This window comes from Rhinichthys klamathensis, unplaced genomic scaffold, assembly GCF_029890125.1.
Source record: "Rhinichthys klamathensis goyatoka isolate OS25496 unplaced genomic scaffold, OSU_Roscu_1.1 h1tg000065l_1, whole genome shotgun sequence".
NCBI classification, from domain to species: Eukaryota; Metazoa; Chordata; class Actinopteri; order Cypriniformes; family Leuciscidae; genus Rhinichthys; species Rhinichthys klamathensis.
Window position 1 is genome coordinate 3430261 of NW_026606608.1, and position 27240 is coordinate 3457500.

General features: G+C 38.6%; 1 long non-coding RNA gene and 9 other non-coding genes across 10 annotated transcripts; 9 read left to right on the forward strand and 1 right to left on the reverse strand.

Moving 5' to 3' along the window:
* Positions 1–15497: 15497 nt before the first annotated feature.
* LOC130084481 (uncharacterized) lies at positions 15498–17011 on the reverse strand. Its single transcript, XR_008806941.1, has 3 exons — positions 16850–17011; positions 16126–16190; positions 15498–15592 (listed from the first exon to the last, which is right to left on the reverse strand). It is a non-coding gene; the product is annotated as an uncharacterized LOC130084481 (long non-coding RNA).
* A 2564-nt stretch (positions 17012–19575) lies between these two features.
* On the forward strand, positions 19576–19694 carry LOC130084557 (5S ribosomal RNA). The gene has a single exon (XR_008806987.1). It is a non-coding gene; the product is annotated as a 5S ribosomal RNA (ribosomal RNA).
* A 173-nt stretch (positions 19695–19867) lies between these two features.
* Positions 19868–19986, forward strand: LOC130084569 (5S ribosomal RNA). The gene has a single exon (XR_008806998.1). It is a non-coding gene; the product is annotated as a 5S ribosomal RNA (ribosomal RNA).
* Positions 19987–20047: 61 nt separating this feature from the next.
* Positions 20048–20166, forward strand: LOC130084556 (5S ribosomal RNA). Its single transcript, XR_008806986.1, has one exon. It is a non-coding gene; the product is annotated as a 5S ribosomal RNA (ribosomal RNA).
* A 172-nt stretch (positions 20167–20338) lies between these two features.
* Positions 20339–20457, forward strand: LOC130084581 (5S ribosomal RNA). Its single transcript, XR_008807008.1, has one exon. It is a non-coding gene; the product is annotated as a 5S ribosomal RNA (ribosomal RNA).
* A 61-nt stretch (positions 20458–20518) lies between these two features.
* Positions 20519–20637, forward strand: LOC130084559 (5S ribosomal RNA). The gene has a single exon (XR_008806988.1). It is a non-coding gene; the product is annotated as a 5S ribosomal RNA (ribosomal RNA).
* Positions 20638–20809: 172 nt separating this feature from the next.
* On the forward strand, positions 20810–20928 carry LOC130084582 (5S ribosomal RNA). Its single transcript, XR_008807009.1, has one exon. It is a non-coding gene; the product is annotated as a 5S ribosomal RNA (ribosomal RNA).
* Positions 20929–21100: 172 nt separating this feature from the next.
* On the forward strand, positions 21101–21219 carry LOC130084584 (5S ribosomal RNA). Its single transcript, XR_008807011.1, has one exon. It is a non-coding gene; the product is annotated as a 5S ribosomal RNA (ribosomal RNA).
* Positions 21220–21392: 173 nt separating this feature from the next.
* Positions 21393–21511, forward strand: LOC130084575 (5S ribosomal RNA). The gene has a single exon (XR_008807003.1). It is a non-coding gene; the product is annotated as a 5S ribosomal RNA (ribosomal RNA).
* Positions 21512–21683: 172 nt separating this feature from the next.
* LOC130084585 (5S ribosomal RNA) lies at positions 21684–21802 on the forward strand. The gene has a single exon (XR_008807012.1). It is a non-coding gene; the product is annotated as a 5S ribosomal RNA (ribosomal RNA).
* Positions 21803–27240: the final 5438 nt, after the last annotated feature.

Here is a 27240-nt window from a genome sequence, read left to right on the forward strand (position 1 = left end):
ATCGTCCAGCTCCGCCTTGGACTCCAGAGGTTCCGAAAGCTCCGCCGTGGTCATGCCCTCGTCCAGCTCCGCCTTGGACTCCCGGGTACCCGAGAGCTCCGCCTTGGCCACGCCCACATCCAGCTCCGCCTTGGCCACGCCCACGTCCAGCTCCGCCTTGGCCACGCCCACGTCCATGTCCAGCTCCCCCTTGGCAAGACCCACAGCCTAGTCCGCCCTGGAGGCTTTCTATTCCCGTGGAACTATACCCTCGTCAGCCTCCAGGGCGCCCACCCTCCCACCCCTTTGGATATTGTACGGCGCGAGGACGCGCCTTTTTTGGAGGGGGGAGTAATGTCACAAGTATGACCTGTGTTTCTTAGTTTTCCCCGTCTCTGTGTTTTGGTTTAGTCCTGTGTCTCAGTTTTCCCGCTCCTCGTTTGTATTCAGTTCCTCCACCTGTGTCTAGTTAATTTGCCCCAGCTGTGTCTTGTTGCCATGACCCATTCCCTGTGTATGTAAACCCAGTGTTCTCCCTCACTCCTGGTCGGTTATTGTATATGTTACGTTCTTATGGTATGTGTGCATCTCCTGAGTGCCTTGTTCATTAAATTCCTGTTCATAGTTATTTCCTCGTCTCCTTGTGCTTCCTATCTACACACCCACCCGTGACAACGGGTGCACTGATATGCATTAATTCATACTTGACTAATGAACAGATAATCATGAGTTAAAGGTGCCCTAGAATGGGGTTATTTTATTATTTTATGTTTCCTGGGTTACCCTTATAATGTTAGTATATTTTTTAGATCAAAAATAGTCATCTTTTCGAAATAAAAGGCATTTTTCCTAGCCTGCTTTTAGCCTCTGATTTGAACACTCTGTTTGAAGGGGCGTGTCTGCTGTGGGATTCAGTGTAACCGCGGCCACTGCTGTGATTGGCTGACATGCTTGCATATGAAATAGCTACATTACATGTGAAACTCTCTCCCGAATACTTTTACTACTGCTATTATACGTTTCTACTATTACAGCTATCGAAATTAACGAATCGTGAGAAGTTTTAAAGTATTTAGATCTATTCCCATCACATACAATGTTGCCGTAATGAGCATTGAGCAAGCAGATGACAGTGTGTTGATCGCGAGAATGAAGATCTTATCTTTGCAACGCAGTTTCTGCACTCTCTCTAATGCTTTCACCAATGCAAACACGATGATGTACATACAGTAAGAGCTTCGTTGTGCAGTGTAATGTGCGTCATTGATTTCATAATGAGTTGTCTAGATAAACTCGCGCTGTGTGGAAAGATTGTTCTTTGATCGCTTTCAGTATATAATTTATTCACAATTAAATAAGTTTTTTTCATCCTACTAAAAGAAACGATGTGAAGTTGATTTTAGTCACTGGCTTGACTTGATGCATAAACAGTATTGAACGATTTTGAGAGAAAGATTAACTGTCTGAACTTGATCAATTAGGCTACACATCAGAAATTGTTGCTTGGTAGCTCGATCGATTTATTTTCAGACGTTCATCGAGGCCAGCTCTGTTTTGGCCCAAGTTGAGGAAACAGTCGTCGGTGAAATGTTTGGACCATACACAACTTTGGGAGTTGTGTCGGCGCATTTCCAGAGAAAATAAAATTAAGCCATTGTTTCTTCAGAGGCTCGGATGAAGGAACTAAAGAATACTTTTGTGTTCATGTGTACTACATCCAAACACTGAGCAACTGCTATGCTTCGGCTGCGCAGTTCCGCCTGTCATTGATCATGGGCTGGCATATGCAAATGTTTGGAGGCGTACATATTAATGATCCCGACTGTTGCGTCACAGTCGGTGTTATGTGGAGATTCGCCTATTTTTCAGGGGTGTTTTTCAAAAACGAGATTTAAATAAGAAGGAGAAAACAATGGGGTTTGAGACTCACTGTGTGTCATGTCCATGTACTGAACTCTTGTCACAGTCGTGTTATGTGGAGATTCGCCTATTTTTCAGGGGTGTTTTTCAAAAAACGAGATTTAAATAAGAAGGAGAAAACAATGGTGTTTGAGACTCACTGTGTGTCATGTCCATGTACTGAACTCTTGTTATTTAACTATGCCAAAATAAATTCAATAACACGTCACAGTCGTGTTATGTGGAGATTCGCCTATTTTTCAGGGGTGTTTTTCAAAAACGAGATTTAAATAAGAAGGAGAAAACAATGGTGTTTGAGACTTACTGTGTGTCATGTCCATCTACTGAACTCTTGTTATTTAACAATGCCAAAATAAATTCAATTTCACAATTCTAGGGCACCTTTAAAGGTATTGTAGGTAGAATTTTTTTTTAAAACTTTTTGCCAAATTTGTTTAAACTTTCTATATATATCAATGCATAATTAAAATGTAAGTACTCTGGAAAAGAGAGTATAAAAATCGAGTGTCTGTAGTCCTCTCAGGGCTGTAATAAACACAGCTACTTATCTCCATTCACTTCCACCCCCTCCATTCTGGGCTCCTTCCAAAACCACGCCCCCAAAACACATGAACGTGCGATGCCGACAGCTCACAGCTGGAGGACGCGCTTACCAGCGCCGAGCGGAGAGGAGCAGTGCATGTAGTGACATCATGTCAGACTCACATGTAATAAAATACCTAACTTTATCATTATGAATATAAACAACTAACATGGCTGTTAATACTCACTATCAAGCTAGCATATCGATACTGTTAAAGTTTAAAATATATTGAGTTTGATTCGTTAACGAGCTAGTAACATAAAGCAAAGCTAAAAACAGGTTGCATTGATACACGTTTTCCCATTACAATCAGTTACACTGTGATGAAGGTGAATTTTGTGTAAGATTCATAACATAGACGCCGTGTTTTGCATGTAATTGTGTCTCTTACTAGTCTCTTACCCTCCTCGAGTCAAACGAGTGCGCGCATGTGGGCAGCGCATGTAGCAGCGGGGGTGTTGCCATGGTTGCGAGAGAGTGACAGTCGCCTAAGCCAATCCTTTGTTTCGTCCCGGAAGGAAATAATGAGCTGTGTTTAGTGCAGATTAAACGGTCTAGAGTCACTCGATTTTTATACTCTTTTTATCAGAGTACTTACATTTTAATTATGCATTGATATATATAGAAAGTTTAAACAAATTTGGGAAAAAGTTTTTTAGACCAAAAACGACCTACCCAACCTTTAATGTATGACTCTGTGTTGTCTCTTTTTTTTCACCGTAATTCTTAAAGTTAACATAATCTGACTGAGGAATCTTAGACAAGTAAATATTGTAACTGTGGTCAAATGTAAATTAACTTGTGCCTATTATTCAAAAATTATTATTTAATTCTGCAATTTGCTTTCATTAGCGATTATCATCAATTTGATTACACAGATATTAATTAAACTAAACAGCTAGACAATGGCATCTCTGAATTCAATAATGAAATGCCTTTAACTGAAAATTGAATGTTTAATCTTATTATTATACATTACTGACACTCTATCCTCCAATTTGATACTGTTAAGTGATTTTTTTGTACAGTATATTTTAATATTTGATAACAGTAGGTAATAAAAATACATCATGTTAGCTCTGGTCCAATTAAAAAATATTAACCAAATATACCTCAGGACATTTTTGTTCATGTAAAATATACCTCATTGTCATGTTCTAGACTTGTTATATTTAGCTTTATATAAAAAAAATACCCCCTTAATATTGTGGCAGTTTTTTTCTCTGTGGTATCGAAAATTGTATCGAATATCGATATTTTTCAAGGTATCGTATCGAAGTTAGAAATTCTAGTATCGTGACAACACTACATCATACAGGTTAGAATAAGTGGTTCAAGTCATTTCTTCTGAAGAAATGTGATTGGAGTTGGTTGAGAAACACTTTCCTTCTTGACATCGCCAGTGTTTTTGCAAACATTATAAATTCTACAGTGTTCTTAGCACAATGCATGGATTAAGTATGAGGCAGTTGTACGTGAGTTTCAATTAATGATCCAACTAGGAGACTGCAACCTACACCAGATACCATATGGATTAAATTACTTGAGACGTACTGAACAAAATCGTTTTCTACTGCCTTAATATTCTTTTTGGGGTTTTAAAGTTTTAGTACTCATTGACTTGCTGGTTTAGATCGTACTTATCTGACCGTTATCATTTTGTCTCTTTACACGGGGGAAAATCAAAGTTAACGTCAGTAGACTACGGAGTACCGCAAGGATCGGTGCTAGGCCCTCTGCTATTCTCAATATATATGCTGCCACTTGGTAATATTATAAGAAAACATGGAATTAATTTCCACTGTTATGCTGACGACACTCAATTATATATTTCATCACGACCAGATGAAAACATTACCTCATCTAAATTGACAGAATGTCTCAAAGATATAAAATGCTGGATGACGCGTAATTTCCTGCTATTAAATTCAGATAAAACGGAGGTATTACTTATTGGTCCAAAAAACTACACACAAAACCTCTTACAATACGACTTTAATATAGAAGGATGCCCTGTTACTTTTTCCACTACAGTAAAAGACCTGGGTGTTATACTAGACCGCAACTTGTCTTTCGAAAATCATATTTCATCTGTTACAAGAACAGCCTTTTTCCACCTTAGAAACATTGCTAAATTACGTAACTGCTATCTGTTTCTGATGCAGAAAAGTTAGTTCATGCATTCATGACCTCGAGACTAGATTACTGTAATGCTTTATTAGCTGGTTGTCCTGCATCCTCAATAAACAAGCTACAGTTAGTGCAAAATGCAGCCGCTAGAGTTCTTACTAGATCAAGAAAATATGATCATATAACACCGATTTTATCATCTCTGCACTGGTTACCTATTAAGTTCCGTATCAATTACAAAGTACTACTACTGACCTATAAAGCCCTTAATGGTTTAGCTCCTATGTACTTAACGGACCTTCTTTCGCCCTACAATCCACCGCGTTCTCTAAGATCACTAAATTCAAGGCTTCTGGTCATTCCTAGGATATCGAAGTCCACGAAAGGAGGGAGGGCATTCTCGCATTTAGCTCCAAAACTCTGGAATAGCCTTCCCGATACGGTCCGATGCTCTGACTCGCTGACACAGTTTAAAAGTAGACTAAAGACGTGTCTCTTTAGTCAAGCATTCACATAATGCTTACCTTTTAGTCCTCTGCTATGCCATACGGAACCGTTTGCCACTGAAACTGCTTAACGCACCAGTGGGGCTCGACAGCCTTATAGACAAACGGGTCGGTCCGTATGGTTGCGGTTGGGTTGCGGTGAGTTTGGGTTGCGGAGAGTTGTGAGATTATGGTTTTCTAACACCTACTCCCGTGTAATGGAAATCATTATAAACATCAGCTATGCTAATTATTTCCCATCTGCCTTTCTGCTGTTATCTCGGGCCGCTTGTCCCGAGAAAAATGGCGTTCGTAGGCTCCAGTTTGGTATCCTGCCTCTCACGGGGATTTCGGATGCCTCAACGCCTGTGATGAGAAGACCAACGCCTGTGAAGAGACGACTCAACGCCTGCGAAGAGACGACTCAACGCCGGCGATATGTTATCCCCTAAATATTACATGATTAACTAAATGTATTTTTTCCAGGTACTCTCTGATATGCACTTACTGTAAAGCTTCTTTAAAACCCTATGATTGTTAGCCAGAGGAGAACTGGCCCCTGACTAGCCTGGGTTCTCCCAAGGTTTTTTTCTCCATCCAATCTGATGGAGTTTTGGTTCCTTGCCACTGTCGCCTTGCTTTTGGCTTGCTTAGTTGGGGATATTTAATATTCAACAATATTATTGAACTGTGTTGTACTACTTTCATGTTATCACTGTGAAGCTGCTTTGATGCAATCTGTATTGTGAAAAGCGCTATATAAATAAATGTGACTTGACTTGACTTGACTTGACTTGTGTTGTATAGAAATAATATCATCACATCTCCATCAAAATTTCATGGTTTGGATTTTGCTGAAGAAATGAAATATACAAGTTAAACAGCATAAGAGTGAGTAAATCATTTATTATCTATTTTTTTAGTATTCTTTTGACTAAAATTATCTCTGAAATATATGATCTAAAAAAAAGAAAAGAAATGATATTACATATAAAACAAGGGTGTGTTTTTGCATTCACATTTTTAAATTAATTCCAAATAAATACAACTAGTCCTAACGAACTGCATTATCAGTTACCGTCACAATATGTAAGAAATGCAAGACTTTTTGTGTTTCTGTTTACTGTTTTTCTTTATATATTTCATTTAATTATGTTTATTTAATATACATTTACATATATACATAATATACATAATATACACGAAGATGATCAAAGATGGCGCCAGTGCACTCGGCTTGCCGTCTCTCTCGTTTGTCTCAGTTTGTTGTACCTATGGTACCTGTTCGTCTGACATCTGTACTGTTTGTATTTTACACAGTGTTACACTGGTATCATGTAGTCTCAGTGTTGACTTATGATCGTCAAGACTTATTTAATATTCAAAGCCGCATGGGAGATTGCCGTGGATTTTGTCCTGCTCTGCATTTTTGTTCTCAATCCTCGTCCACCCATCCTGTGGTTGAGTGCGCTCGCCGGCTACCTTGCTGCGTTCCTCCAAGGAAGCGCCGCAGGAAGAGAGGTAGTCGTGGTGGTGTACGGGTGAGAATCAGACGGGCGATCGTTTCTTCCAGACAATCTACGTTGGAGTTTCCCTCGGCTACTATAAGCTTGGAGGGCCTTCATCTGATGCGTCGCTCATGGGATTATAGATATGCTTTTCATCTTCCTGTTTTCCCGGCCTTCACTCACTCATCTACCTACTCTGCTCCCCCGCGTTTACGGATTCGCCAGAGAGGAGTGAACTGTCAAAATCTACGTCAACTGGACTGGATTCATTGGGATTCGGCTTTGTCATCACACCCACCTATGAACATGGCCCTAGTCAATGCTAGGTCCATATGCAACAAAACTTTTATTCTAAATGACTTTTTCACCAGACGTAACTTGGATATTTTATTCCTGACGGAGACCTGGGCCGCCGTTGGTGAGTTGTCAGTCTTTGAGGAACTTTGTCCTTCAAACTGTTGCTTTATTAGTACCCCAAGATCGGCTGGTAGGGGTGGTGGTGTTGCTATGATTTTTAAACAAACAGTTAAAATTAACACTGTTTCTGTTCAGAGCTACTCGTCGTTTGAGGTACAGTGTGTTACATTACAGTCTGCCTCCTTTGCGCTATTCTGTGCTCTTATTTACAGGCCACCTAATTCGGGCAGTGCTTTTGTAAATGATTTTTCAGATTTTTTAACTTCTGTTGTTCCGTTGTATGACTATATGTTATTATTAGGTGATTTTAATGTGCATGTTTGCTGCCCCGGGCGTCCCCTGGTTGCTGAGTTTTGTAATGTCCTGGACTCATTTGGTTTCATTCAACATATGAACCAACCAACACACGTCCTTGGCCATACTCTAGACCTTATCATGTCATCTGGGTTCTCTGTCGATAATGTATGTATCGAAAATCAATCCTTTTCTGATCATAAGCCCATTGTTTTTACGATTCCCGTTGTGAGCTCTGTTGCAGTGAATAGATCTGTAGGCTCTTATTCTCGCTTCATAAACTCGCTTACAGCCTCTCAGTTTAGTGAGGAATATTTAGCTAATGCCATTGAAGGATTGATCTTGAATGCTGAGCCTTCCATCGGGCCCGACGATTTAATCTCTCTTTTTTATGCATCTTGTTCTGATATTTTAGATTCTATTGCCCCTTTTAAGATAAAACAACCAAAGCAAAAATCGTACTATTGGCTGGATAATGATACTCGCTGTCTCAGACAGGCGTGTCGTAAAGCAGAGAGGAAATGGAAGCATGATCGTTTAACTGCATCATTTGAGATTTTCAAGGAGTGTTTGGTTAAGTTTCAGAGTGCTGCTAAGTTAGCTAGATCTAAATATTTCTCTGATTTAATTGATAAACACTGTCATAGACCTAAGATTTTATTTTCTGCGATAAACTCTGTAATTAGTCCAAGGTGTCAATTTCGCGGGGAACCCTCAGCTGAACGTTGTGAGACATTTTTAACGTTTTTTGCTAATAAAGTGTTAGCTATTCGTTCATCTTTCACTTTACAGCTTCCAGATCAGTCTTCAAATTCGCTGTTAAGTCCGTTTTTCTTTTATAATTTTGCGCATGTCTCTTTAATGGAACTCTGTGAAGTGGTTAACAAGATGAAAACAACTACCTCCACAATTGATGTAATACCTTCTGATATTTTAAAAGAGGCTTTTCCTATAATTGGCCCCAGTGTCCAAGCGTTGATTAATTCGTCTTTGGACACTGGGATAGTTCCGAATAGTTTCAAGCATGCGGTTGTTCAGCCTTTGCTTAAGAAACAAGGTTTGGATGAGGGTTGCTTTAATAATTTTCGGCCTATCTCTAAGCTATCATTTTTATCAAAACTTTTAGAACAAGTTGTCCTGTCTCAATTGCACTCGTTTTTAAATGCTGCAAACTTACTTGAACCTTTTCAATCTGGTTTTACTGCCCATCACAGCACAGAGTCTGCATTGCTAAAAGTGTTCAATGACATTCTACTCGCAGTTGATGCCGGTAAAAATGCCGTTTTGATCCTACTTGATCTGACGGCTGCCTTCGATACTGTAGACCATAGTATTCTTTTTTGGCGTTTGGAGCATTACTTCGGTATCAAGGGTACGGCCTTACAGTGGTTTAGATCTTATCTTGAAAACAGGTCTTTTTCAGTGGAGATGGGTAAATTTTCTTCATCGTCTGCTCCTATTATTAGTGGAGTTCCGCAGGGCTCTATTTTGGGTCCCATTCTTTTTAATTTGTATATGCGTCCATTGGGGGATATTATTAGAAAGCACAATGTATCATTTCATTTTTATGCAGACGATTCACAGCTGTACCTGCCGTTGAAAGCTGGTGATTCAATTCAACCTTTGTTGGAATGCATTGGGGACATTAAGAAATGGTTAGCGCTTAACTTTCTCCAAATTAATGACGACAAAACGGAAACAATTGTTTTTGGTTCCCCAAAATTGAGGAGCAGTACTATTATGGAGCTAAGCAATTATTTTCCTTCTGTTTCCTCCCAGGTTAGGAACCTTGGCGTCATCATGGACTCAGAATTGTGCTTAACTAAACAAATAAATTCTGTTGTTAGGAATAGTTTTTATCAATTGCGGATTATCTCAAATATTAAATCGTTTCTGTCAGCACAAGACTTGGAGAAGGTTATTCATGCTTTTATTACCTCACGCTTAGATTATTGTAATTCTTTGTATCTGGGTCTTCCTCAGTCATCACTTGCTCGACTCCAGTTGGTACAAAATGCAGCTGCAAGGCTGCTGACCGGGACAAAGAAATTTGATCATGTCACCCCAATTTTAGCGTCCCTTCATTGGCTCCCGATCCGTTTTAGAATTCAGTTTAAAATCTTGTTGTTTGTTTTTAAAGCTCTTAATAATCATGCTCCATTTTATATTATCGATCTTCTTACTCCTCTGCCACCATCCAGATTAAGATCTGCAGACAAGGCTCTATTATCAGTTCCCCGCTCCCGTTTAAAAACTAAGGGAGACAGAGCTTTCTCAGTTGCCGCCCCCCGTCTATGGAATAAATTGCCTCTGGACATCCGCCTTGCACCTTCCATTTGTACTTTTAAATCAAAATTGAAAACATATCTCTATCGCCTGGCGTTTGATACTTGATATCCAGTTTCATTGTTTTGTTTTCATTGTTTTGTTTCTGTTTGGTTTTATGCTTCTGTGTTTTTATTTATTTATTTTTCATTACTTTGTTCAGCACTTTGGATAGCTTCGCTATGGTTAAATGTGCTTTATAAATAAAATTTACTTACTTACTTACTTACTTACATTTAATAATGATTTAATATATATTTCTTTATTATTTTTGCAAAGTTAAAGGTCCAGAGGAGGTCATCAGCCGCTACCATCAAGTCCTCAAAACCTTCAGGAAAGTTCGCACCATGTCAGAGGCATTCCATCGGCATAATGTTGACCGAGGAATAGCAACAGCACCAATAGCAGAGCTTCAGATTGTAGACCCCAAGACCTACAGCACCCTGGTTTTCGATCCAGCTATGGAAACATTGCTTGCTTTTGCAAAAAGATGTGCCAGTAGTGCTGAAATTAAAAGATCCATGAAATCCTGAAATTACCCAGCGAGCAAAAAGTCGTCTAGAATACGTCTAAAAGACGTAATTGTTAGACATCCAGAAGACGTCCTCACAGGAGCCAGAATGAACGTTTTTTTATACGTCTTTTCTGGACATTGTTTAGATGTCAATTAAAGACGTGCTACAGACATAATTGTTAAGACATCTAAAGGCAGAATAAATATTAGAAACGTTTTCTTTAGTAGGAATGTCAAAGACTGTTAAGACCCATACTGACATGAAAATCCCATCTGTGTATATTTGGTAGGATCCAACTTTAAACAATGTTTACTTCAAAATAGTGGCAGAGTTAGTTCTGAGAAAAACCCAGTTACTAATGCTTGTCGTGTCATGAAACGGCAGACACAGATCTAAATTAGGCCCCGTTTACAAGATGGGAAAACGCAGATATTTCTCTGGGTTTTGCCCTCTCATTTACACGAAAACGCCGTTTTTATCACAGAAAACGATTATTTCTAAAAACTCCGGGCAAAGTGGAGATTTCTGAAAACGCCGGTTATGTGTAGCCGTGTAAACTGGGAGAAACGGGGTTTTAGGTTCTCTCTTGTCGATTCTGAGGATTTTGATTGGCTTGCATGGCTTTATCCTTCTCCCTACACTGCCTTACACGTAGCCTTAGATTTAAAAGAATATTGATAATATTGAATATTCAATTGAATAACTGTCACTAGTGATGTGACATTTGATGCGAGGCGTCGGAGCTTGTGTCGAGCAAAAAGGGGCGTGCCAGATGAAGCCGCGATTCGAGGCTTGTGTTGTTAACGTGAAAATCACGTGACTAATGACAAACGAGGCCTCGGTTTGTGTGGATACGTCATCGGTTCGGTCTGAGTGTCGTTTCCGGATAAAGGGGGTTCGAAACTCGCGCCTCCTTGTGGGTGTTGCAGGAGTAGTAGAATCAGTTGTAGTAGCGTCAGCGAGTCAGAGAGTTAGAGTTAGAGAGTTGTTTCATCGTCGTTATTGTGCAATATATGTGTTAGGGCTGTATATTATTACATTATATCAGGTTAGATTAGTTATAGTGTATTGTTAGTATTAATTATAGTAGCTATATTATAGTATTGTTATATTAATTAGATACGATTATTTGGATTGCTTTGGATTTTTGGATTTTGGACTGGACTGCTTTTTGTTTTGGATAGCCCTTTTGGAATTGTTTGCCTTTTGTGACCTCTTCCTTTTTCCTTGTAATGGAGCCAGCAAGAAAGAGGAAATCCTCCCCTGTCTGGGAGTTTTTTGAAATGGTTGCTCACAATAAGGTACAAACACAATTTGTATTATTTTTGTTATTATTATAATTTTACTGTCTTTATATAATAATCCTCACTATATGGCTGTATTATATTTAATGTCTATTCATTTATGTTTCAAGGTGAAATGCTTGCTGTGCCTAAAGGAGCTGACATACAGCAATAACACCTCCTCTATGCTCAGGCATTATCGAGCACTGCACAAGCATGCACAGACTATTAACAATCCACACAGTAGTCAAAGTAATTGATAATAATCATTAAAAAACATTATTTAAATAATGTTTTAGGCTCCTACAATACACCTGCATTTTATTTTATTATAGATTCCAAAAAAGAAATGTTGAATGAGGCCCTGGTGAACATGGTCATCAAGGACTCCCGAGCCTTTTCCATTGTGGATGATGATGGATTTAGGGAGCTCCTGCATGTGTTGGATCCCACTTATGCGATCCCAACTCGAAAGGTATGTGATTAATAAAGTGGTTCATCATTTTTTAAGAAGTTAAAAGTAAGAGTAACTGCATTTATTTCTATCCACAGGCTTTGAAGGTCATGGTTGATCATAAGTACAAGGAGGCTAAGGAGAAGGCAAGAGAGCAGTTGCAGAAAGTTCAGGCTATAAGCCTTACCTCTGACATGTGGACATCGCTAAACATGGATGCCTACCTAGCATTGACTTGCCATTTTATAGACAATGACAAGCTCTGCACTATTTTACTAGGTGTACAGCATTTCCCTAAGAGCCATACTGCTGAGAACTTGGCTACTGGACATATCAAGCTCATGGAGGAGTGGGGCATAAAGGATAAAGTTAAGTGCCTGGTAACTGATGCAGCAGCCAACATGATAGCATGTGTACGATCACAGAATGTTAGGCATGTGATATGCATTGCACATGCACTAAACCTTATTGTGAGGAAATCTTTTGATGACATCAGTAGCTTCAACGACATTCGAACCAAATGTAGGAAACTTGTGACCTATTTCCGAACAAGCACTACAGCAAAAGAGAGACTGGCCCAAGTACAGTAGCAGATGGGGAGACCAGTTCTGAAAATAATTGAAGTGGACACTCGCTGGAACAGCACTTATAACATGCTGGAACGTCTCTATCAGCTGAGAGAGCCAGTGGGGGCAGCCCTGGCCTCTCTAAAGACCGACATCACCCCTCCTACAGCCCTGGAGTATGAGGCAGTCCAGGATGCTTTACATGTTCTTGGCCCTTTCCACCAGGCTACAGTAGAGCTTTCGGGAGAGAAAAGGGTGTCTACCTCCAAAGTGATTCCTTTGATGAAGATGCTGAATCACGCTGTAACGACTAAGCTAGAAGGCCTCAAGTCCAATCCAGCAAGGCAGCTGGGTGACAGCCTTGTACGGAGGGTCAGGGAACACGCAGTACATTTAGAATCAATCAGTGTGATGACCATACCCACGTTGTTGGATCCCAGATTAAAAAAACTGGCATTCTTAAGTCAAGGGAACCTGCAAGAAGCCATATCAAGATTAAAATCTGAATGCGCTACTGTAATCATAAGTTCTGATCTCCATTCTGCTTCCACCAATACACCCCCAACTCAGCTGCCAGCCTCGTCAGAAGCAGGTCAATCCACAGACAACAGTAAGTACTATATGTGTTTATTGTGTGAATGTTCACATTAGTGATTAGTATTGTGAACCATTGTTAATGGAGTTTTATTTCTTTGTACCTCTATTATTAGGTGACATTTGGTATCTGCTGGATAGCACGGTTGATCACAGTAGAAGGAGCTCAAGTGCAACAGCAGATGCTACTGTAGAAGTGGACCGATATTTATCTGAAGTGAATCTCACAAGATCTGAGGATCCACTGGTATATTGGGCTCAACATAAACATCAGTATCCTCATTTATACCAGCTGGCCCTGGCATTTTTATGTTCCCCCGCATCCTCTGTTCCATGCGAAAGGATCTTTTCCAAGGCTGGAGAGGTTCTGTCCAAGAAGAGGAATCGTCTAAGCCCCAAGACACTTGAAAAAATTCTGTTCCTCAATAAAAATCATTTTTAATCCTTCCTTCGTTCCTCTACGTCCCCAGTCCCATAAGCACAACACTGCACAAAAATAGTAACAGTTCAATGCACAAAATCACCAGAAACAATTCTTAACCTTTACCACCCCACACTTTTCTGTTGCACTTTAATACACTCCCTCCGCCATAAGCACTGCACTCAACAGTGTCACTTTTGTTGTTCATACTGTCACTATCCAAACCATTTATGAATAATTAATTAACTCTCTCTCTCTGTGTGTGAGAGTGAGTGAGAGAGTGAGTGAGTGAGTGAGTGAGTGAGTGAGTGAGTGAGTGAGTGAGTGAGTGAGTGAGTGAGTGAGTGAGAGAGAGAGAGAGAGAGAGAGAGAGAGAGAGAGAGAGAGAGAGAGAGAGAGAGAGAGAGAGAGAGAGAGAGAGAGAGAGAGAGAGAGAGAGAGAGAGAGAGAGAGAGAGAGAGAGAGAGAGAGAGAGAGAGAGTTGTCTCTGCAGAAGTAAATTCAGACAGAGAAATATACATATTTTATACCCAGGCAATGGACAAATGTCTGCTCAGGTATTTTTATTATTGCAAATGAAAGGTTACAGACATTAACAGTGAGAAGAAAATAAATAAATAAAACAGAACAAGGGGGTATACTGACATCATAAGTCTGCTCAGGTCATTGTTTCAGAATGAATTAATTGGTCTGCTATTTCTTTGTACAGTAGCTAGGTGTCACTAGTGAGCAATGCTGAATGAAGCTTCGAGTAATGAACCTTTGGGTGAAGCAATGGTCTGCGAGGTCTCAGAGGTTCAGGAAGCCTCATTTTGCCATCACTAACTGTCACGAACCACACCAGGGAACACAGGAGAAGATCCAATGGGCTCTATGCACGGCGGTATTTCCGGTGAAGGTCTAAGGATGCTGGATTACTTCCGCCGATCGTAGAGTCCAATGCTATACCAAGAATTTATATTGGTTTTTATACTCTATTGCTATACTAAAGAAACGTTAGTCACAAAAACAGACAAAACAGACACCCCTCATTTTGTTTATGCTTCTTTGTTTATTATATTAAATAAACATAACTATATATAAAATTACATCTAAAGGTATTAAAGTTTCATTTCAAAGACGAGAGGACAGTACATTTTGAAGACTCTGCCATAATACCGTTTTCCTCGGTTTTCCTCCGCTTTAAATCTCCCCAACCAGAAACGCACGAGCATCCTTGCGTCAAACGCGGAAGTTATGCGTGCATATAGCCCATTGCAGAAAGTATGTTTAATTAGGGAAATCCGTTACTCAAAATCCAGTCAATAGTCAATATCATAATCCATCCAAAACAAGAACATAAACAGGAACACAGAAGTGGCGTGATAAATACAAGGACTCCGTGACATACTAAAACAGACAGGGTTATATACACAGGGAAATGACAATGCTAATGGGGAACAGGCTGAGTGCAATGATCAGTGATAAGAGACAGCTGAGTCCAATGAAAAGACAAGGATCATGGGGGATGTAGTTCAAGAGTGTGATGGACACCGTGGGGAAGGAGGACATCTAGTGGTGACCCAAGGAACATAAACCAGACACTGTGACAATAACTGTGTAGTGTATATACTAGTCTTGCATTTTTTTATCTTATCAATATAATTTTAATAAACTGCCTACTATTTTCCTGTAAACCAAACTGATCACTCGAAGACAACAATGATTTAAATCTCAAAATATATTTTTATTACTAATTTTACCCAAACTTAAAGGGCCTCTGTAGCAGCTGGGTCCCATTTCATGACAGCAGCTAAAATCAAAGCAAAAAAATCCACATGTAAAATAAATAACAAACGCCACAGTTGTGGTCTAGATGAAAATTTGAGTACTCGATTAAATGAAATAGTTATTAAATCAAGTCAACTTACATCAAGCCTGATATTCAGCATTCCACACACACACACACACACACACACACATACATATACATATTATACACACTTTTTTTTTTTTATTGCCATAATATGAAGCTTACCTTTTATTGCTGAAAACAATTTCTTGTCTTCAATTCCAATTTGATCCTTTTTGCCCTTCCCCTTCATATTAAAAAAGGTCATCAGCTGATTGGTGAAGGGCCTAAATCCAATCCAAGACAAAAATAATATGCAATTATTACTTAAACACACACACACACACACATGTAGCATGATTGTCCATGCATGGTGACCGCAGGCTGCATTTCTCATATAAGTTGAATTTTTAAAACTTTTTTCCGGCAGGAATTCAAAATAAATGACAAAAAAACAAACAGCGATTTTGATAGAGCATTGGCATTATGCACAGCCATACGATTTTTACCTTCGCCTGAAAACAACACTATACAATATAACCAATACAGATCTCTACATCAGACCTCTTGCTTGGCTGAGATGGACAAAGGGCTGCATAAATTAACCATCGTCAGCCTTAATGTGTGTTCACTGTGCCCAAGTGCACAGTCCTGCTCCTTACTTAAAACATCAACTAAACCAAACCCCCAAATCAAGCACCAAATGAAAAAGAAAAATGGGGACACAAGAAAACCAAAGCAGAGCTGAACTAACATGGAAAACTGTTCTGGTCAAATGTCTAAAGACCTGTGTCTGTTAAGTTAATGTGTAAATAAATACCTGTCCATCACTTTGTGCGTGCAGTCTTTTACATCTTTCCCCCCGACTCTTGCCAGCTGACAAACCTATAATAAAAAAAACACATGGAAATATATCAAGGGTAAAAAATTGAGAACATTGTACGGATAGAGAAAAAAGTTCAACCAGTGTGGTCCAATTGTTTGCAGCCCTGAAAAACTGTCAATTTTAAAAATTATATGTCTAGTCTTGAGATAATTGAATGATTTGTTTAACTCTAATATCACATACTTTCCAACACATTGTAACAGCAGGTAAAATACAAAATTCAGATAGAATTTGCTAGAACGATATTGAAATGATCAATATGATCTGTATTACTGTGTTTCATATATCTTCTGGCACAAAATGCCGACTGCAGTCAGTGGTGTGTCTCCTTATAACTAAATTAACACGCCTAATCTTTCGGACCCGAATCACCCTGACTGACTATCAGCTTGGCACACAACAAAAACTCCTGCTGTTCGGATGTTGCCATTTCTGATATTATAATATTCCAACATTTAAATTAAAAGAAGTACACTAAAGTTTGATCAGAAATAAAAAATTCTATTATAATAAGCTAAACTTAAGTTACCTAAGAGATCACCTACCGCTGCAGATGTGTACTGAAGTGAAAAGCGGAAATGATTAGACCCGTTTTTCGGTTAGAACGCTTAGCGCACCGCATAAACCCCCTATTGGAAGAGGGTGAAAAATATTTTACCAAGGTTTCAAATTTGTTTTTCTCCAAGAAGAGAAGCCTCCTCCCTCTCGAACTCTTCCAAGGTGTCAATCTTGCTTATATCAATCCCAGACTTAGGTAAGCTCCTCTGGAGTTTTTTGACCTCATCAGTGAGAGTCACCAGCTTTGTCACCACTATTTTCTGGAATTCTGGCAATAATGAGAAATTAAGAAAAAAATGATTACTCAAGGCATTTCAGCCTTTCAGTAAAAGAGTGCTCTCTAGCAATCCCAGAAAAATGAATGACTATTCAATTAGTTACTTAACACTTTATTCAACAGGGAAACCTTAACCCTGTATTTGACTAATCAGTTTCATTAAAGAACAATTTTATTAAGAGTTCTAGACCAAATGTCATAAATGGCAAAGCAACAAGATGAAAACCTTGAGTCTGATTAACCAAACAGTTACAAAGAGAATGCAATGTTATAATACATATTAGTCTGGGTTTCACATGAAAATATTTTTGTACTTACTCGCTTCTGACAGGGGGAATGTGGTTGGCACAGCCTTACTGTAAATGGGCCTTGCATGTGAAAAAACTAAGCAGGAAAGAAAAAAGTGTGTGAAGCAATCAATATGTTTAGAACATATGTGCAATGTGCCTCACTGAGTGATACAACCAATGACATTCACCATCTAAGGACCTGCTCTCCACGGCTTGGGACCTGGGTACACCTGAGAAACCCAAACCACCAACATTAGTCAGTCCAGTAGCAATAGTATTCCTCATGATAATATGATATTCAATAAGACAAGCCAAATGTAACTGGCAATACTCACGACTACTTGAACTGTCCTGGCCCATGGACCTGTATGAACCTGTGCAACCCAAATGTATCCATTATCAATAGTGATAATGACCTATGCTGATTTGATATTCATTAAGACAAGCCAAATGTAACTGGCAATACTCACGACCACTTGAACTGTCCCGGCCCACGGACCTAGACCTGGACCTGGACGAACCTGTGCAACCCAAACCAATAGTCAATAGTTTTAGTTGCCTGCATCCTGATTGATAATATAACAATGACATTTTAAACTCACCACTAGTTGACCTGTCGCGGCCCGCAGACCTGGCTATACCTAAACAACGCAGAGTTGTTTAAAAAGCTTAATGCTTAAATTCTTATGGGAAAGCAAACCGGCAAAAATTGCATATGATACTCTAATTGGGAAAGTTGAGGATGGAGGGCTAGGACTGTTGGATCCTTTAATGAGAATGAAGAGCATAAGAATAAAAGTAATTAAAAAATATTGGAATGATGATAAATATGCTTGGAAAGAAGTAATGCGTTTCTTTTTAAACCAATGTGGCCAAATAGGAGATGGTGTTTTATGGATGAAATTAAAAGAACATATGATGAATAGAATTCCGGAATATTATAAAGAAGTCTTAAGAGCATGGGGAGAGTATGGAAAGCATGTTGTTTGTACATCTTTGAATAAAGATGAGATTTTAAGACAACCACTGTTTTTAAATAAATCACTTAAGATTGGGGATCACACAATATTTTTTAAAAAGTGGTATAATGCGGGGTTGAGACAAATTAAAGATATCATGTATGAAGTGGTACCGGGTTTTTTGCCGATACAAGGGATAAGAGATGCAATTGAAGAAAATTATGAAGAAGAAAGTAATGTAGTTTTAGAAGATCAATATGGGAAAATGAAAGAAATAATACCAAAAGACTGGATGCAGGTTTTGGAAGGGAAACCAGGAACAAGTGCAGGTGATAGAATGGAGGTCAGTGTTGAAATCAATGACGAACAACATGCTTTTAATGAATTAAAATTAAGGTTTTTTTATTCCTGTTTTTGTAAAGATGTTTTTAAGAAACCAAAGGCAGAAGAGTATTGGCACAGACTATATCCTAATTTGGAAACAAAAGAATTATGGCAAACTCTAAGGTCATGGTGGAAAAGTCCTATTTTAGAGAATTTTGATTTTTTGTTAAGACATAATTGTTTGTGGAATGAAATGAGACTGTGTAAGATTGGTGCAGCAATGGATGCAAAATGCAAAGTATGTACAATAGAGGATGAAGGAGTATTACATTTATTTTTTAAATGCATAAAGTTGAAATGCTTTATTAAAAAATTGAAAGGAATGGTTCGAAAATTGGGAGTAGAAGAGAAAGTAATTGATGAGAATTGGGAAACATTATTCTTGTTTGGGTTTAAAAGTAAAGCTAATAATACTAGCTTTTTAAATATGATGTTGGCAGTTGCAAGATTAATAGTTTGGAAAAGAAGGAATATAGTAAAAGAAAAAAAGGGGAATGTTTCAGTATGTATACTTTTTAAGCAAAGGATGTTTTTTATTCTTCAACTATTATATGATTATTTGAAAATGGAAGCGAAAGAAGAGGTTTTTGACAAGAATTTTGTACAGAATAACCCGTTTGTTGAAAAAACATGGTTTCATATCAATGTAAAATTGCCTGTATGTGATTCAGATTGTTCCTGAATGTAATGTAATGTAAATATTTTGTATTTGTTTTAATAAAAAAAAAAAAAAAAAAAAAAAAAAAAAAAAAAAAAAGCACGCCCGATCTCGTCTGATCACTGAGCTTCTTCAAAAAGCTGGACATAGTCTCTTTGTTTCTTCAAACAGCCTGAAATGGTCTCTGAGCTTCTTCAAAAACCCTGAAAGTGTCTCTTAATTTTTTCTTCAAAAAGCCCGATTTTGGCAGCAGTTTTTGCTTACGGCCATACCACCTTGAGCACGCCCGATCTCGTCTGATCTCGGAAGCTAAGCAGGGTCGGGCCTGGTTAGTACTTGGATGGGAGACCGCCTGGGAATACCAGGTGCTGTAAGCTTTTTTGTTAAAAAAAAAAAAAAAAAAAAAAAGAGTCACTGAGCTTCTTCAAAAAGCTGGACATAGTCTCTTTGTTTCTTCAAACAGCCTGAAATGGTCTCTGAGCTTCTTCAGAAACCCTGAAAGTGTCTCTTAATTTTTTCTTCAAAAAGCCCGATTTTGGCAGCAGTTTTCGCTTACGGCCATACCACCTTGAGCACGCCCGATCTCGTCTGATCTCGGAAGCTAAGCAGGGTCGGGCCTGGTTAGTACTTGGATGGGAGACCGCCTGGGAATACCAGGTGCTGTAAGCTTTTTAGTTTACTTCACTAATGTTCTAACCTTTTAAATAGGCCGATTTTGGCAGCAGTTTTCGCTTACGGCCATACCACCATGAGCACGCCCGATCTCGTCTGATCTCGGAAGCTAAGCAGGGTCGGGCCTGGTTAGTACTTGGATGGGAGACCGCCTGGGAATACCAGGTGCTGTAAGCTTTTTTGTTTAAAAAAAAAAAAAAAAAAAAAGAGTCACTGAGCTTCTTCAAAAAGCTGGACATAGTCTCTTTGTTTCTTCAAACAGCCTGAAATGGTCTCTGAGCTTCTTCAGAAACCCTGAAAGTGTCTCTTAATTTTTTCTTCAAAAAGCCCGATTTTGGCAGCAGTTTTCGCTTACGGCCATACCACCTTGAGCACGCCCGATCTCGTCTGATCTCGGAAGCTAAGCAGGGTCGGGCCTGGTTAGTACTTGGATGGGAGACCGCCTGGGAATACCAGGTGCTGTAAGCTTTTTAGTTTACTTCACTAATGTTCTAACCTTTTAAATAGGCCGATTTTGGCAGCAGTTTTCGCTTACGGCCATACCACCATGAGCACGCCCGATCTCGTCTGATCTCGGAAGCTAAGCAGGGTCGGGCCTGGTTAGTACTTGGATGGGAGACCGCCTGGGAATACCAGGTGCTGTAAGCTTTTTTGTTTAAAAAAAAAAAAAAAAAAAAAGAGTCACTGAGCTTCTTCAAAAAGCTGGACATAGTCTCTTTGTTTCTTCAAACAGCCTGAAATGGTCTCTGAGCTTCTTCAGAAACCCTGAAAGTGTCTCTTAATTTTTTCTTCAAAAAGCCCGATTTTGGCAGCAGTTTTCGCTTACGGCCATACCACCTTGAGCACGCCCGATCTCGTCTGATCTCGGAAGCTAAGCAGGGTCGGGCCTGGTTAGTACTTGGATGGGAGACCGCCTGGGAATACCAGGTGCTGTAAGCTTTTTTGTTTAAAAAAAAAAAAAAAAAAAAAGAGTCACTGAGCTTCTTCAAAAAGCTGGACATAGTCTCTTTGTTTCTTCAAACAGCCTGAAATGGTCTCTGAGCTTCTTCAGAAACCCTGAAAGTGTCTCTTAATTTTTTCTTCAAAAAGCCCGATTTTGGCAGCAGTTTTCGCTTACGGCCATACCACCTTGAGCACGCCCGATCTCGTCTGATCTCGGAAGCTAAGCAGGGTCGGGCCTGGTTAGTACTTGGATGGGAGACCGCCTGGGAATACCAGGTGCTGTAAGCTTTTTTGTTTAAAAAAAAAAAAAAAAAAAAAAGAGTCACTGAGCTTCTTCAAAAAGCTGGACATAGTCTCTTTGTTTCTTCAAACAGCCTGAAATGGTCTCTGAGCTTCTTCAGAAACCCTGAAAGTGTCTCTTAATTTTTTCCTCAAAAAGCCCGATTTTGGCAGCAGTTTTCGCTTACGGCCATACCACCTTGAGCACGCCCGATCTCGTCTGATCTCGGAAGCTAAGCAGGGTCGGGCCTGGTTAGTACTTGGATGCGAGACCGCCTGGGAATACCAGGTGCTGTAAGCTTTTTTGTTAAAAAAAAAAAAAAAAAAAAAAGAGTCACTGAGCTTCTTCAAAAAGCTGGACATAGTCTCTTTGTTTCTTCAAACAGCCTGAAATGGTCTCTGAGCTTCTTCAGAAACCCTGAAAGTGTCTCTTAATTTTTTCTTCAAAAAGCCCGATTTTGGCAGCAGTTTTCGCTTACGGCCATACCACCTTGAGCACGCCCGATCTCGTCTGATCTCGGAAGCTAAGCAGGGTCGGGCCTGGTTAGTACTTGGATGGGAGACCGCCTGGGAATACCAGGTGCTGTAAGCTTTTTTGTTTAAAAAAAAAAAAAAAAAAAAAAGAGTCACTGAGCTTCTTCAAAAAGCTGGACATAGTCTCTTTGTTTCTTCAAACAGCCTGAAATGGTCTCTGAGCTTCTTCAGAAACCCTGAAAGTGTCTCTTAATTTTTTCTTCAAAAAGCCCGATTTTGGCAGCAGTTTTCGCTTACGGCCATACCACCTTGAGCACGCCCTAGTGGTAGCAGGAAGTTGTGTGGCAGTAGTTGGGAGAGGAAGGCTCTCCCCCATTTTGTTTTTTTCTATTTGTTTGTTTTGTGAGTTTTTGTTACTTTAAGTTCGCTTTTTGTTTGTTTTTTCGCTTTTTCAAACCACCTTACAGCAGCTTTGGCTGGCTGGAGGGTGGTTTTTTGTTTTTGTTTTTTTGCAAGCATGGACGGATTAACGGCAATCGACACTGGACTGGCAGGAGAAAGACGCATGGTAATCGACACTGGAATGGCAGGAGGAACACGTACGGCAAACGACAATGGACTGGCAGGAGGAACACGCACGGCAAAAGACAATGGACTGGCAGGAGGAACACCCAAGGCAAACGACAATGGACTGGCAGGAGAAAAACGCAAGGCAAACGACAATGGACTGGCAGGAAAAAAACGCACGGCAATCGACAATGGACTGGATAATCGACCACGAGTTAGGAATGGAAACACCCGAGATGTGAGAGACAAAAACAGCGAAAGGAAATATTTAAAAGAGGCTACAGTGATTGTGAATGTGGAAAACGTGATCGAGGTAAGAGCGGAGGATATCATTAAAGCTGTAACGGAATTATGTGGACATGGTGGAATTTTAGCGCTAAGACCAAGACAAGGAAAGGAATATGAACTGACAATGGAAAAAGAAGAAATGTGTGACAAACTTACTGATGGACTGGAAATAAAAGGAGTGAAATGTGAAGTGAAAAATTTGCAAAACAGAGACTATGTTGTTTCCTTCATGCACCTGCCCGTCTATCTTGATGATGACGAAATTCTAGAAAAATTGGAAGGATGGAGAGTTACTCCCATCTCGAAAATAAAAAGAAGATGCTATCCGGGCACTGACATAGAGGACGGAACAAGGTTCCTAAAGGTGAGGTTCCCCAAAGAGGTGGCATCGCTGCCGTATAGCACTAAGCTGGAAACAGCGGAAGGGCCACAGTATTTTAGGGTGGTGCACAGTCACCAGGTGAAGACCTGTCGGCTGTGCACGAGCCCAGAACACCTACTGAAAGACTGCCCTGAGTTCAAGTGCTATAAATGTGAGGAGAGGGGACATTTTGCACGAGACTGCAATGCTGTCAGGTGCCCGGATTGCAGAGAAACATTAAATAAATGCGACTGTGGGATGGAGGAAGAGGAAGGAGGTAGGGAAAATCAGGTAGACGGACAGGTGCATGAAGGAAACAACGAGGAGGAAGGACAAACTGATGAAGGACAACAGGAAGAAAGCCTACAACAAGAAATGGAAGGAGCAGTGAGAATCAGAGAGGAAGGAGAACAAGAGAACGATAAAGAACAAACAATGGAGCAGGACACTCAAGGGACAGTTATGGACATTTCGGACAGTTCTAAAAGTTACCTGGATGACGTGGAGAAAGATGGACATGAAAAGAAGGATCAAAGCGGGACTGAAAGTGAAGAAGAAACAACGATGGACAAAGACAGGGAGGGGAAAGGACAATTAAGGAGAAGACTAGTAAAGGTAAAACCAAATATAAGTAACGCAAGGAAAAAGACTATTTTAAAGATCTTAGATAAAAGTGAAAATAGGTTTGATGTGTTAAAGGATCTGGAGGGAGAAGATGAAGAATAATGGTTTTTAAGTATTTATTTGTTTTTCTTTTAATGGCTTTTAGTTGTGTTACTTTTAATGCCAGAGGACTTTTAGATGTAAGAAAATTTGAGAAACTGAAAGAAATGTTCAAGAATGAAGATGTGATTTTATTACAAGAAACAAACTGGAGGGAAGGTTTTATGACTGAAATAAGAAAAAGATGGAACGGAGAGATTTTATATAATAATGGGGATGATAGGCAGGGCAGAGGTGTAGCGGTTTTAATAAAGGAAAACAGAGGTGTAACATGTAAGAAAATATACAATGATAAAGAAGGGAAATGTATGGTGGTAGAAATGATTTTTGATGGAAAAGCAATAGTTGTGGTTAATGTTCATGCGCCAAATGAGGAGAATGAAAAGAAAGAGTATTTTAGTATGTTAAGAGAATTTTTAAAGGATTACAAAGAAGTCATTATGATGGGTGATTTTAATACTGTTTTTAGCAAAATTGAAATGGGTGAGGGAATGGTTTTTAAAAGTGACAAAGGAAGAAAAGAGTTGAAATTATTAATGGAAGAAAACAACATGGTTGATATATGGCGAGAAAGAAATGGAAAAATTAGAGAATATTCAAGGAGGCAATTAGTGGGGAATTTTATGTGTAAAACAAGAATTGATTTTATATTATGTACAAGGAATGTGGAAGGATTTATTGGTAGTATGAAATATGAGTTATCAAGCCTAAGTGACCATAAACCAATTTTTATGCACCTAGACTGGAGTTCAATGAAAAAAGGGCCGGGAGTATGGGTTTTAAATACAGAGATTTTAAAGAATGAAGATTATGTCTTAAGTGTTAAAGAAATTATTGAAACAGAAAAGAAGAACGAAATGTACAGTGAAGATAAAAGAATATGGTGGGAAAATACAAAATATTTAGTTAAAAAGTTTACAATCAAGTACTGCAAGCTAATACAGAAAAGCAAGAGAAACAAGGAGAGAGAAATAAGAGAAAATTTGAAAAAAGAATTAAATGAGAATGGGGAAGATATACAAAAAATAAAAGAATTAGAGGGAAAATTGAAAGAAATGGAAGAGGAGAAATATGAAGGAGCTAGACTAAGAAGTAAGGCAAAATACACGGTGGAGGGTGAAAAATGTACAAAGTTTTTCTTCGATCTAGAAAAAAGTAGAGGGAAAGCGAAAATGATAAAAGAAATAAGAGGAAATAATGGAGTAGTTGTGGAAACAAACGAGGAAATTCTAAAAGAAATAAAAGCATACTATGAGAATTTGTTTAGTGCAGAGGGAGTGAAAGAAGAAGAGAAACTGGAGTTACTGAAACAAATAAAAACAACAGTTGGGGAACAAGACAAAAAAGAGTGTGATGAAGAAATAAGAGACGAAGAGATAAAAAGAGCAATAAGTGAATTAAACAAAAAGAAAAGTCCGGGTATAGATGGTTTGGGGAGTGAATTTTATATAGTTTTAAAAGATTTTTTAACTAGCATTTTAAAAGAAGTATATGTAGATGTTTTTAACAAAGGAGAACTGAATCAAAGAATGGGAATGGGTTTAATGAGTTTGATATACAAGAAAAAAGGAGAGAAGATGGATTTGAAGAATTACAGACCAATTACTATGTTGAATACTGACTTAAAGATTTTGTCGAAAATTTTAGCAAACAGATTGAAGGAAGTAATGCCGAGTATAATTAAAACCAATCAAGCGTACGGAGTGAAAGGAAGAGACATTGCAGACACAACAATAAGTATAAAAGATACAATAAGATACATAAATGACAAGAACAAAGAAGGTTATATAATTAGTTTAGATTTTGAAAAAGCGTTTGACAGAGTGGAACATGAATTTTTATTTGATATTTTAAAAAGTTTTGGATTTGGAGGGAATTTTATTAAATGGATACAAATTTTATACAAAGGCGCAGTAACAAAAATTAAATGTAATGGCTTTTTAACAGAGTGTTTTAAAATAACTAGATCAATAAGGCAAGGATGTCCACTTTCAGCTCTTTTATATTCTTTAGTCTCTGAACCGCTAGGTCTGGCCATAAAACAGGAAAAGAGAATTAAGGGAATAAGTGTTGGGGGAGAAAAGAACAAAATATTTCAATATGCGGATGATACTACAATGATAGTAAAGGATCTAGAGAGTGTGGAAAAAGCAATGATAATCGTAGACGTGTTTTGTAAGGGATCAGGAGCAAAAGTAAATGCAGACAAAACAGTGTACATGAGATTTGGTGGGGCAAAAGAATTGACAAATAGTTTTGCTTTTAAGGAAACAAAAGAAATAAAGATTTTAGGTGTTTTAATGGGAATGGATGAAAAAAAGGTAGGAGAAACAATGTGGGAGGAATTATTAGGGGGTATTGAAAGGAGGATGAACTTTTGGAAACTGAGAACTTTATCTTTGAAGGGGAAGGTTTTAATTCTGAATGTTTTAATGGTTTCAAAATTATGGTATGTTTTATATGTGTCATCCATGCCATTGTGGGCAGAAAAAAGGCTGAAAAAATGTTTTTTAGATTTTTTATGGGAAGGGAAGCCAGCAAGAATTGCATACAATACATTGATAGGAGCAGTTGAGAAGGGAGGTTTGGGCTTAATGGATTTTGAACAAAGAAAGAATAGTTTAAGAGTAAAAATAATACAAAAGTACTTAGACGAAGAAAAGAAAACAGCGTGGAAAAAAACAATGGAATATTTTTTAAGTAAATGTGGGAATTTTAGTCTTGGGGATAATATACTGTGGATGAGAGCAAAGAAATGGATGACAGAGGGGTTGCCAAATTTTTACAAGGAACTGATGAGCGCCTGGGGTAAATTTTTAAGTAATGTACATTTTAATCCACAAGGTAGAGAGGACATTTTAAATCAGCCTTTATTCTTAAACAACGGCATTTTAAATCAAGGAAAGGAGATTTTTTTTAAGAAGTGGTGGGAGCTGGGAATTACAAGAGTAAGAGATGTTTTATATGAATTTAAAGAGGGATTTTTACCAGTGCAATATTTTGTAGACGTAATGGAGGAGGCAAAGGAGGATTTTAGCAGACAGGAGATAATAAACAAATATGAAATAATCAAAAAGGCAATACCCAAAGACTGGATAAAAAGGATTGAAAGCATGGAAGTGGGGAAAAATGGGAAAGAAGTGTATGTGAAGTTGGGAGAAAAATTGTATGGTTTTAAAACATGTACGGTGAAGATGTTTTATGGGTTTTTTAGAGATGGTGTTTTTAAAGAGCCAATTGCAAATGGATACTGGGTGCAGAAGTTCAAAGATCTAAGAGAAGAGTGTATATGGAGAAATATGAGGGGGAGGTGTGTGGAAACAAAATTGGGATGTTTGGAGTATTTTATAAGGCATAAAGTGGTTTTTACTGAGGCTATTTTAAATAAAATAGGAATTGAAGAAAACGCTCTGTGTAAAGTGTGCCAGGAAAAGGAAGAGTGGATTTTACATATGTTTTTATATTGTAAAGAATTGGAGGAATTTTTAAGGAAATGCAAAGTTTTAATTAAAGATTTGACTGAGGAGTGGGATGAAAGTGTAATGGAATGGAACAGAGTGGTGATGTTTGGTTGGGAAAAAAAGTGTCAAAACAAAAGTTTTATTAATCTGTGTGTA